Source organism: Bidens hawaiensis, unplaced genomic scaffold (genome assembly GCF_021521415.1).
Source record: "Bidens hawaiensis isolate Kalapana, Puna unplaced genomic scaffold, B.hawaiensis_p1.1 tig00042837_1, whole genome shotgun sequence".
NCBI classification, from domain to species: domain Eukaryota; kingdom Viridiplantae; phylum Streptophyta; class Magnoliopsida; order Asterales; family Asteraceae; genus Bidens; species Bidens hawaiensis.
Genome location: NW_027497587.1, coordinates 18,481 through 31,097, shown reverse-complemented (window position 1 = coordinate 31,097; position 12,617 = coordinate 18,481). Strand labels below are relative to the sequence as shown.

General features: G+C 35.3%; 1 pseudogene across 1 annotated transcript; it reads left to right on the top strand.

The window, feature by feature from the left end:
- Positions 1-3,195: 3,195 nt before the first annotated feature.
- LOC143593830 (coatomer subunit gamma-like) lies at positions 3,196-11,595 on the top strand (annotated as a pseudogene). The gene is made up of 18 exons (XR_013146205.1): positions 3,196-3,313; positions 4,323-4,420; positions 4,516-4,566; positions 4,966-5,079; positions 5,171-5,371; positions 5,463-5,564; positions 6,930-7,037; positions 7,132-7,365; positions 7,451-7,701; positions 7,814-7,985; positions 8,830-8,985; positions 9,073-9,123; positions 9,195-9,335; positions 9,418-9,615; positions 9,724-9,855; positions 9,939-10,112; positions 10,200-10,439; positions 11,299-11,595. The product of XR_013146205.1 is annotated as a coatomer subunit gamma-like (transcript).
- The last annotated feature ends 1,022 nt before the right edge of the window (positions 11,596-12,617 follow it).

Below are 12,617 nucleotides of genomic sequence, written 5' to 3'. Positions count from 1 at the left end.
TTTTAACATATTTTCTTCTGGCACTCTCGGAGTAACGATAATCTAACTTCGTTAGTGTTTGGGGTAAAAAATGTCATTATTTCAAAGTTCAAGTGATAAAATCAAAATTTTAATTTATTATATATTTCACATCCTTCTCCACCCACTCTTTTCTGTCACAACCGCCAATGCAGCCACCAACCACAACCGCCACTGTAGCCACAAACCACCACCACTGGCAACCACCGCCGGCAGCCACCAACCACCGCCACTGTAGCCACAAACCACCACCATTGTACCTAATTTCCAACAAGCCACCCAATTTCAAAATCCAAAAAACAGAGATGATGATGGTGTTTGTGTGTGTGTGTGTGTGGCGGAGATGATGATGGTGGTGCACTAACCGTAAAAGCAAAGAGAAACCCCGGGGTTGCCGGAGATGGTGATAATAGCAGGCGGTGGTAGGGTCTGATAGCGGGGGTTAAGTACGACGGTGGTGGTGACATATTCTTTCGTCGTGGTCTTCGATGGCGGTGGTGGTTGGTGGTTGTTGGCAGGGAGGTGGGGTGGCGGTTGTGGAAGGGAAGAGGGGGTGCTGTTGGGTGGAGAATGATGTGAAATATATAATAAATTAAAATTTTGATTTTATCACTTGAACTTTGAAATAATGACATTTTTTACCCCAAACACTAACGAAGTTAGATTCTCGTTACTCCGGGAGTGCCAGAAGAAAATATGTTAAAAGTTGAGAGTGTTGGAAAATATTTCGTAAGTTGAGAGTGTTATCTACCAATGGGTCAAAGTTAGGAGTATTTGAAACACCGTATGGAGGTGTAGTTAGGTACGGGAAACGGGTTAAGTGGGACTGACAAATCACTGATCTGCTCTCTTTGTATAGAGGAATTTGACTCTTGATTAGAGGCTTCTTAAGTCTTCATGATGTGCGATGTTATGTGACTCTTAGCAACGTTACATTATATGGCTTAGACCGGGGAAGGGGGTAGAGGGGCAGTAAGTATCTTAGATTGTGTCTTGTGAACCTGTGAAACTGGAACTTGAGTTAGAGGAATGAGGAAGAAATTGCGTGATCATAATAATAGATAATTTTATTATTATGAATAGGGTTGTGCTACACGTATTGTCTTTTTGTCTTCAAGTTTTTAGATTATTACAACTAAAATTGTCCTTTTGTTTTATTTTCACTGGATATAGATAATTCTATTATGTAAGTTTTTTTGTCCGTTAAGACTAAGGCAGTCAATAACTTATGTACGAGTGATTTTAAATTTTCGTCATTTGTGTTTGCATGTTCCGTCCTTTAAGTAACGTAATTACAAGTGTTGTCATTTATGTTTTAGATTTTAAACAAGTGTTGTCTTTTTATCTTTACCTCGTTAGTTTCCTTGGTTAAGTTTAAAAATGGGAATTGAACTTGAGGGGCTAGAATCACATAATCATTATCGAATTGATGTTAGTCAGCAACCTTATTATGTTTGCATCCAAAACTTTTCATGTAGATAACGCGTCATGCCACAACACGTGAGGTACTATTACTAGTTTATAAATAATTAGCTATGTTTACCTTATTTTTTGTCACACACCATTATGTTATTATCTTTTCATATATATATATATATATATATAGTATTATCATTTTTACTACGTGCTATTATCAGTTATACTATAGTTGAACTTTGATTTCCTTCTACATTGCCGCATACATATGTAGTCAAGAGCTGAGGGTCTCTCCGAAAGCCACCTCTCTATTTCATTGGATAGAGGTACGGTGTGCCTACATCCCACCCTCCCTATACCCTACTTATAGATTTGCTATTAGTGAAACTTCACTGGGTATGATTGATTGATTAAAATAATTAGCTATATGTATCTTTTTAAAAATAATGAAATTTATGTTTTCTTGGGGGGGTTAAAATATATAATTTTAGGTATTAAAATATAAAACTAAAAAAAACCTTTCTTCACAATTCTCCTATTCCTTCATCTAATATGAAGATAGCCAACTTTATAGATGCAATTGCCTTTTAAACTAGGTATTGCGAGTACCACCTAATATGAAGCTAGCCAACTTAATAGAGGCACTTGTCTTTTAAACCGAGTGTTATGAGTGTGGGGGGGGGGGGGGACCATTACAAACGGGGCACTCCAATGGTGCTCAACATCACCAACCACTTCGATTTTGATCCATTATGAATGACTCATTCAAATATAGCCTATGATTGTAAAATGATTATAACTTGATTTAACTAATACATTCTACTACACATGGTTAAGAGTTTAGTTAGTTAGTACGTGACAATAACACGATAGTACTTTTGGTTAATTAACCTTCTCCATTACACTTGGTCTAAAAATGGAGATCCTATGTTTGTACATCTAATTAGTGTAATTAAGAACTCTGGTGACACAAAATGTGCTATTTATGTTTAGATATATATATGTAAATAATGGTTTTGATATTGAACATATACACTGGTGTTGGCCGGATGATTGGTAAGGGTAAATGTTTGTATTTGTACCCGTTTAGAACCCAGGTTGGAATCTCCGATGACCCAAATGTCTGTTTCAAATTTTAAAGTGTGTTATTTATGTTTTTGTGGATTTAATGTTAGAATGAGTTGTCTTTTAACTTTAGTATTCTGGATAGTTGCGTTGTTCAGTTAAACCGACTGAATTTGCATACATAACCTCATTTTGTTTAGTATCGGTACAGTAACGAAAACTGGCCGAAATTCAATTTTGTTTTTGGTTTTTTAGTTCCGGTACCGTATCGAACGTGACGAAGACCGACTGATATTGTGTAGACTCATCGCCTCAACGCCTGGAATCGACAATGCTCGGGTATTACTAATGTCCGAGCTTTACTGACCGACGCCATTCCATTGGTCCACCTCAGTTTTTAAATTGATTTTGTTTTATTTCCTGTTTTAGTTCCGATACCATAATGCATATAACCAAAACTGACCGAATACATGTTCACTTACCGCCTCAAAACCGAGACCCCTAATACTTAGATTTTACCAACGTTTGAGTTTATCGACCTGCTAGACGCAACACATTGGGTAAAACAATAGTTACTACGTAAGTAAGTAGAGTAAAATTACTTTTACCCAATTAGCTGAACGACTAAACATTTGGTTTAATTACGCATCACACGACGGTATATATACAGAGAGAAGACTCACTTCAACCTGGGCTCACAATATCACTCATACCGACACACCAAGATCTGAATCACCGTTGCAACCAATTAGCTCAAATCCTCCTTCCGTAATGTCTCAGTACGTGAAGAAAGACGATGATCTCGACGAAGAAGGTACTCTAACTTATCTAAACCTTTAATTATCACAAATTATTCCGTACTTCTGTCAATTTAGGTTTAGATCTACATTGCTGATGTTAATTAGGTCGTGAATGTAGTTTCAGTTCAACTGATTTGTTAGGTTTTGGAATTGTTAGGTCAATTGAATCGATCTGATTGCTAGTGTATGATTTACATGATATTTGTTATCATTTTAGATCTGAGTTGTGAGATATTAATGTTATGATGTTAATAATAATAGATCTGGTTTGTGAAATCAGGATTGTAGTATATGGAATATATGTAGGGTATTATGACTTTGAACAGTTTATGAAATTGAAATGTTTTAGTGAAGTATTTTGACACGTCCTTCGTATACTCAATGACTAAATTTCATTTGGTTAATGTTTCTGGCTTTGGAGTATGTATTTTGGTGGTTTCCTGAGAGATGATGGAATGATAGTATAATCTGTAGGTTATGGTGATAGAGCAAGGCTATAATAAGAAGTAGATTTTTCTTAAGAAGTGTAGGAAGTGTGTTTTCAGTTTTTCACCATTAGATCTAATAAAACACACCGCACAATAAACACACTGCTACTAAAATAAAACACACCGCATAATAAACACACTTTCCATATCCACCGTCAGATCAACATATCTAACGCACCAGATTACTTCTTACACTTCTTAGACAAACTCCACTTCTTATTATAACCCTACCGATATACCAGAATTTATAAATTATTATACAGCATTACAGAAATATCAGTATTTAAATTAAACTATTACTGTTTAATGGAGGATAAAATGTAACTGATAAGTGATAACTGATTTGACCTTCTGATTACTGTGCATTTGGTTATTAATGTGAGAATAGGTCGGCTATCTTTTTTGATATTGACTATTTTATATGGACTGATAGAAGATATGTTATTTTTGTTACGTAATACGGTAATAATCACTGTACTTTCGTGTATGCTTGTTGTAATATAATGAAGGTATCTTTGTAATGACTCATGTGCAGCCGAGTATTCTCCCTTTTCTGGAATCGAGAAAGGAGCGGTTCTTCAGGAAGCTAGGTGCTTTAATGATGCTCAGATTGATTCAAGGAGGTGTTCCCAGGTGCTTATTGAGTTATTGTATTTTGACACCTGATCTGTGCTACATGGTTTTTTGATCCAACAGATTATATATCATATTCTTATTTCTGTTGCCAGGTTATTACAAAGCTGCTTTATCTTCTGAATCAAGGGGAAACTTTCACTAAGGTTAGATCATGTTTCATAGACTGTTCACAAAGACAACAGTTAACTTTCATGCAGACATATAAATGGTTTCATTATTTTAGTCCATTCCCTGTAAGAGAGAGTAGCTTCTGGGCTTATTTCCAGTTTTCATATTTTATACATTTTTTATTTATCTTTCGCTTGAAGCAGATAGGCAAGCCTTTATACGCCTGCTTATGAAATTTGTGTTTATGTGTATGTCAGTATGTTTGTTGTTGTATGTGGTTTATAGAAGTGTTCCAAGTCTGCAAGAGTAATTTTCTTTTAAGTTGTGTATATGTTTCACCTTTCACGCGCATAATATTATTTGGGTTGATGCTTTTGATCTTGTTTAACATTGTCTTGATATCCTGCCACCTTATTATTGGTCCATATTTGCAGACTGAAGCTACAGAAGTGTTCTTTTCAGTAACAAAACTTTTCCAAGCTAAAGATCCTGGATTAAGAAGAATGACTTATCTGATTATTAAGGAACTCTCCCCTTCTTCAGATGAGGTTTCAAACAATAATCTTACCCCTTTAATCGTTTTTGAATTTCTTTATCTTCTTATGTTTGATAACATGGTGAATTTCTTATGCACACAAGGTTATTATTGTCACAAGTTCCCTCATGAAAGACATGAATAGCAAGACCGATGTGTACCGTGCAAATGCTATTCGTGTTCTATGTCGCATAACAGATGGAACACTTCTTACTCAAATTGAGAGATACCTAAAACAGGCTATTGTTGATAAAAATCCTGTGGTAGCCAGTGCAGCATTAGTTAGTGGTATCCATTTGCTTCAGGTATAACTTACAGTTTGAATATTTGCATTAGCTTGTCTTATAATTGTGTTAAAAGTTGAAACTCTAATTATGTTATGTCCTTGAATCTTAGACGAACCCGGAGATTGTGAAAAGATGGAGCAATGAGGTACAAGAAGCCGTTCAATCGAGGGCTGCACTTGTACAATTTCATGCACTTGCTTTGCTGCAACAGGTATGACAGTTGATTGTTCCAGATTGTAATCTTTATGTCTCACACGCTCATGAATGATTTGGATGTTCCTAATAAGATAATTTTCATGCTGTCTAGGCCTGTAAACAAACCGAACAAACACGAACGGGGAATGTACATGTTTGTTTGGTTAACTTTAACTGAACAAATGATTGAACACAACACTTAAACGAATAGGGTTTTCTTGTTCATGCTTGTATGCTAAAAAATGAATTTGTTTATGTTCGCTTGTTTATAGTGTAGATGAACGGTTCACAAATGTAAACAAACATAAACAAACGAATATAATTGAACCATGGTTATTAAAAGGGGGCGCTTTTTGCGCTTAAGCGTACTTAAAGCGCCAGGCGCATTAAGTGCGACTAGCATGCAGCAGATATTAAATGCGCAGTCTTATTTTCCCAAACCTCCCATGCGTATTAAATTCTCTTTAATAATTTGTTTCTATTCTCTAGGAGTCCCCTAACACTCCACGATTTAAGGGGTTCCATAATCAAAATATTATATCACACAAAATCATCAAGAACTAGAATTACAAGTTAATTTTGTTCTTATTTCCCTATTTTCGGATTTCTTTCTTTACTATGCACTTTTGTTCTTTGTTTCTTATAATCTTATGTAACTTTAATATTTTTTCAGCACTTTCTTTCTTTACTATGCACTTTTTATATGTTTTGGTTTTTCGTTTTCTAATTATTATGATGTACTTGGTACTACATGTTTTGAATTTTGGATTTTGGTTTTTGGTTGTTTTTATAAACTATTTGAAGAATGAATGTATTTGTTCTTCATAAGATGTTCTATTTAAGTTAAATTTTTTGTTTTTTTAATGTGCGTTTTTTTTAAAATCGGGCGCTTTTTTTGCGCTTATCGCCTGGGCGCTAGACCCAGCCTCAACGCTTTCGAGCGCTTATCGCATTTGATAACTATGAATGAACATAGATGAATAGATATAAACGAACATAACTGAACAAACACAAGGTAAAAGTAAATGTGAATATTAATATGTTGGGCGTAAAAAAGTAATAAAACCAGACTAAATTGTAATGAGTTATTATAATTAAATAAAACTAGACTAAACTGTAATGGGTCTAACAATAAATGAATACATTAACAAAAAAATGTAAACCAGCTTACATAAATGAATGAGCGAGATACGTGTTCATGTTCATTCGTTTATTAGATAAAGAAACATAAATGGATTTCTAGCCGAATGGTTCATTCAGTTCATTTGCAAGCCTAATACTGTCAATCACAAATGTACCTCTTTGGGTTCACTCAGTGTAAAGTGGATATGGAAATATTTGTAGTCACACTATTGCTTAATTAAAACTGGTCTATTTGCAGATAAGACAAAATGACCGGTTAGCTGTGAGCAAATTAGTGACCAGTTTGACAAAGGGTACTGTTCGTTCACCTTTGGCCCAATGCCTATTGATCCGTTACACCAGCCAGGTACTTGTGTTTTTTTGTATTTGTGTGTGTGTATGTAGGGTTGTTGCTTTTTGTGCAAGAGTTGAATTGCCAACACATAACAACTTTTGTTCAGGTTATTAGGGAGTCAAGCATGAACGGTCAAACTGGAGATCGTCCATTTTATGACTATCTGGAAGGATGTCTTCGCCACAAATCAGAAATGGTCATTTTTGAAGCCGCAAAGGCAATAACAGAATTAAGTGGCGTTACAAGCCGAGAATTGACTCCTGCAATTACTGTTCTTCAGCTCTTCTTAAGTTCATCCAAGCCAGTACTTCGGTTTGCTGCTGTCTGAACATTAAACAAGGTTATTTTTTTAACCTGTAAAATGAATCTAACTGTTTTAGTTTCATGATAAATAAATGATATTTAATAGTTGTTATCTTGTTCAGATGGCAATGACTCATCCAATGGCTGTAACTACTTGTAACATAGATATGGAGAGCTTGATTTCAGATCAAAATAGAAGTATTGCAACTCTTGCTATTACTACACTTCTGAAAACAGGCAATGAATCGGGTGTTGATCGTTTGATGAAACAAATTACCAGCTTCATGTCTGACATTGCTGACGAGTTCAAGATTGTTGTGGTTTATGCAATTAGATCATTGTGTTTAAAGTTCCCACTTAAGTTCAGAACATTGTAAGTGTCTATGACTTTATTCAACTTCATTCCTATTCCTTATAATATTTAAGGTGAGAAGTTAACACATGACTGTTTCCTAGTTTACCTTAATTTTGATTTTGCATTTTAGGATGAATTTCTTGAGCAATATCCTAAGGGAGGAAGGTGGATTTGAGTACAAGAAAGCAATTGTTGATTCGATTGTAACTATCATATCAGATATTCCAGATGCAAAAGAGGCCGGGCTTCTTCACCTGTGTGAATTTATTGAGGACTGTGAATTCACATATCTTTCAACACAGGTCAAACATGATCTTTGTTTTATTTTTCTTGTTAATTTTCTTAAAAGATGGCTATGAATGGGTTGTTTTGGCTTACGTTTAATTTTTATGGCAAATTAGAAAGAAACAGCTTAGAAGTATAAACCGTCAAAAGTCAGCCAACATGACACAAAACTTTCTAAATCACTTCATAAGAAAATAGATTATTATTTAAATACTATTAACTTTATAATCGTATTTCACACACACACACACTCACACACACACACAAGGGACCTGTGCAGAAGACAATTTTTTTGCAAGAATCGAAAGAGCAAAATAATCAATTCATATTTTAAATTATTACAAATTTTGAAAGTACAAGAAAATGGTTAAAATGCAATGTATATTTATCTCTTCAAACATCCTAAGATTAATATAACCAAATTTTGATTATATATATAACTTGCACATGTGTAATCATGTGTAGGTACATTACATAACCTACACATGTTTAGGTAAATGTGTAAAAATGAAAAAAAAACATATGAACCAATTAGTTTAAAGTTTTCTTTATGCGCATAACATAAACTTTTGTATCTAAGAAAAGTGTATAAAAATACGAACCATTGATAGAAAAAAATAAACGAACTAGGTTTGTTCTTTTTGTTCTTGAACAAATCTAGTCTTTTGGAATGAACCTCTCCAGATATATAAAGTAAATTAAGAATTTGTACCGGAAGTGTTTCCGTTCAACCTAACACATACCAAAACTAACCCTTTTGACTAGTTACCTAACCCGCTCATTTTACCACCTCTAAGCATCTTTAGTATTCTAGTATTTTCATCTACCATTTACTAAACTTGTTTACTATGCATACATTAGATTCTCCATTTTCTAGGTATTGAGGGACCAAAGACGTCAGACCCCAGCAAATACATACGGTATATATATAACCGTGTCATACTTGAAAATGCAACTGTTCGAGCCAGTGCAGTGAGCACTTTAGCTAAGTTTGGTGCTATGGTTGACTCATTAAAGGTACGTTAATTTCCATTTCCTTTACAATTTACTAAGACTCAGTGACACAATTCATATTTGACTAAATTAAATTTTACTGTACCGCAGCCACGCATATTTGTTTTGTTGAGGCGCTGTTTATATGATAATGATGATGAGGTCAGTGGTACACTTAGTTTTTATATTCATTTCTAGCACACACATGTTGACCCGTTTGACTTTATATGTAGGTTCGTGACAGGGCTACACTGTATTTAAATACAATTGGAGGTGATGGTTCGGTTGTTGAAACAGATAAAGATGTGAAAGGGTTTCTCTTTGGGCCGTTGGATCTGCCACTAGCCAACCTGGAGGCTAGTTTGAAGAATTATGTGGGGCCCGCGCGTGTGATTTTGTTATGATTTTGTCGGCTTTAATTGTCATTTTGTAATCCTTTGTTTGTTGTCAATACAGGAACCATCAGAGGAACCATTTGATATCAATTCTGTACCAAAGGAGGTTAAGGCTCAGCCATTTGCAGAGAAAAAATCTGCTGCTAAAAAGCCTACCGGTCTCGGTGCTCCTCCAGTGGCCCCCACTTCAACTGCTGACAGTTATGAGAAGTTACTATTGTCAATTCCAGAGTTCTCATCGTTTGGAAAGCTTTTCAAGGTTTTTGATAGCAAAATCATTTAATACATACATACACATGCACACATTCGTATACATACACATGTTCTATAAGTTGCATATGTAAATATCTTTCGTTTTTGTAACCAGTCCTCCGCGCCAGTGGAACTCACTGAATCGGAAACCGAGTATGAAGTCAACGTAGTCAAACACATATTCGATCAGCATGTTGTGTTCCAGTACAACTGTACCAATACAATTCCAGAGCAGTTACTAGAAGATGTAAGTTCTCATTTAGTTCAACAGTTTTCATATTTCAAATTAAATACATAAATTTCCAGATTAACAAAATTTCTCGGTTTTAGGTTACCATTGTTGTGGATGCTTCAGAAGCCGAAGAATTTGAAGAAGTGGCACCCAAGCCATTAAAATCATTACCTTATGGTACACCGGGACAAACGTTTGTTGAGTTTGAGAAACCCGAAGGCGTTCCGGCAGTTGGAAAATTCAGTAACGTGTTGAGGTTTATTGTTAAAGAGGTGGTTATAGTTTCTAATGATTTTATTATTTTATATTTAATTAAAAAAATATTTTGATTGTTTAATTTATTTTGATTTAAATTGTAGGTTGATCCCTCAACTGGTGAGGCTGAAGAAGATGGCGTGGAAGATGAATACCAGCTGGAGGAATTTGAGGTTATTGCAGCTGACTATATGCTTAAAGTTGGGGTTTCAAATTTCAGGAATGCATGGGAAAGTTTGGGCCCAGAGTTTGAGCGGGTCGATGAGTATGGGCTTGGTCCAAGGGAAAGTTTGAAAGAAGCAGTTAGTGCTGTTATTAACCTTCTTGGCATGCAACCTTGTGAGGTAACTTTATTAAAATTTGACATGTTAAATACAACAACAGTCATACCCGGTAAATCCCTCAAATAGCAAAAGCTATTGGTAGGGTCTGGTCAGGGTGTGATGTAGGCAGCCCTTACCCCTATCCATGAGGATAGAGAGCTGCTTCCAGAGAGACTCCCGGCTCCAAAAAATTTGACTTGTAGATAACTTTGAAATGTAAGGGAATCGAATGACAATTGACAAGTGTACCGTTCAGCTGGTTGTTCGATTATTTTAGCGAACGGACATGAACAAACATTTTTGTTTATTTAATTAAGCGCGCGGACAAGAATACATGTCTCGTTCAGTCATTTATGATTGTGAACGTTCTCTTATTGAATGTTTGATGGTATTTATACTTTTCTTATTCGTTTGTGCTGATATTAACGAATGAACAAAAATGAACATGAACACGTTCATTTCTTAACGACTGAACACGAACAAGAAACATCGTCTCTGTATGTGTTGGTGTTCGTTCGATTAAAGTTAAACGGACGAACACAAACAAGAAAATCCGTCTCTGTAACTGTTTGTGTTTGTTTGGTTAAAGTTAGATGAACAAATACAGGAAATCTGTCTATGTAAGTGTTTGTGTTCTTTCGGTTAAAATTAAACAAATAAACACGAAAAACAAAATCCATCCTGTAAGCGTTCGTTCGTTTGGTTAAAGTAAACCGAAGGAACATGAACAAGAAAATCTGTCTTGTAAGGGTGGTTGTTCATTCGGTTAAAGTTAAACGAACGAACACGAACAAGAAACTGTTTCTGTAATTGTTCATGCTTGTTTGGTTAAAAACTTAAATGAGTGAACGCTACATGCCTAAATCATTTCATATTTCAGGGCACAGAGGTGGTTGCAGCAAACTCGAGATCACACACGTGTTTGTTATCGGGCGTATACATAGGCAACGTGAAGGTGGCTGTGCGGTTATCATTTGGAGTGGATAGTGCGAAAGAGGTGGCGATGAAACTTGCTGTTAGATCCGAGGATGCAGCCGTAAGTGATGCAATTCATGAGCTAGTAGCCAACTAGTCCTTTATTTGTTTCTATAAAACAGTGTGTCAACATACCTCATTACATTTTGCTTAAAGATATGTACGTATTTGCTTCAACTTCGATTATTGATTATTAAAAGTGTATTTTGAAACTAATAATTCATTTGGGAATGGTTAACAGTGTTAAATGATTTACTAACCGATATGGGTGTTTGTAAACCGTTGAAACTGACCGAACCTTTTAAACTGAAACAAAGCGGCCAGTTTGGTCCAGGATCTAGAAACTTTATTGTTTTTACTATTTTAATCTTCTAATACCCGGTAATGTGTATAAAATATTCATCAATCATTTTTAAAATTTAAAATTTTGATACAATTTTTTTTGAACGTTCAATCAAGAAATATATTAAAAAGTAGAAAGCGAAGATCAACAAGAAGCTAGCCTAGCCAAACTTTGATTTGATGCAAATCAACTTTGATACAAATTAACAACTTTGGGTTTAAAAAGAAACAGAATTTAAATCGCAAAGCCAAAATGCACGCATATATACATATGAGCAACGTAACGTTGTAGGGTGTACCATCACGCCCTATAACTCCATGTAGGTTTCGCATAACACATTTTACGCAATTTCACTACTAACCTTCTGCAAATAGCCAAATATTGCAACCCTCTTTTATGTCTTTTTTTTTTAAATTTGAATTTAATTATTGTGTAGAGGGACCTACATATCTCCCCCTTCACCCTCTTTCATGCCTGTTAAGATGTTTAACGAATTTGGCCTATAACACCTAATCCCAAGGGTGTTGTGGTGTTTTAACGGCCTTTACGATTCCAACTCAGTTTTAGCACCCTGGACGCTAAAGCATACCGTATGACCTAACAAAAATGTCTGAATTTACATGTAAAACTTTATAAAGATGATTTTGGAGAAGTCCATTAACCTGTTTAGGAATATTGTATACTCTAAAATATTAACCCTCGAACAGGGCCGGTCCAGACCCAATCCTGGGCTTGGCGACCATTTAGGGCATGGTTTCGGCGGAGGGCACAAAATTTTTTAAAAGCTTTATACATGTGTATCTATATATAAGTCCTTTAAACATTTTCTTTTTTGAACGGCAAATTAGGATCACTCATGGACTACTGGAGTATCATCGTGT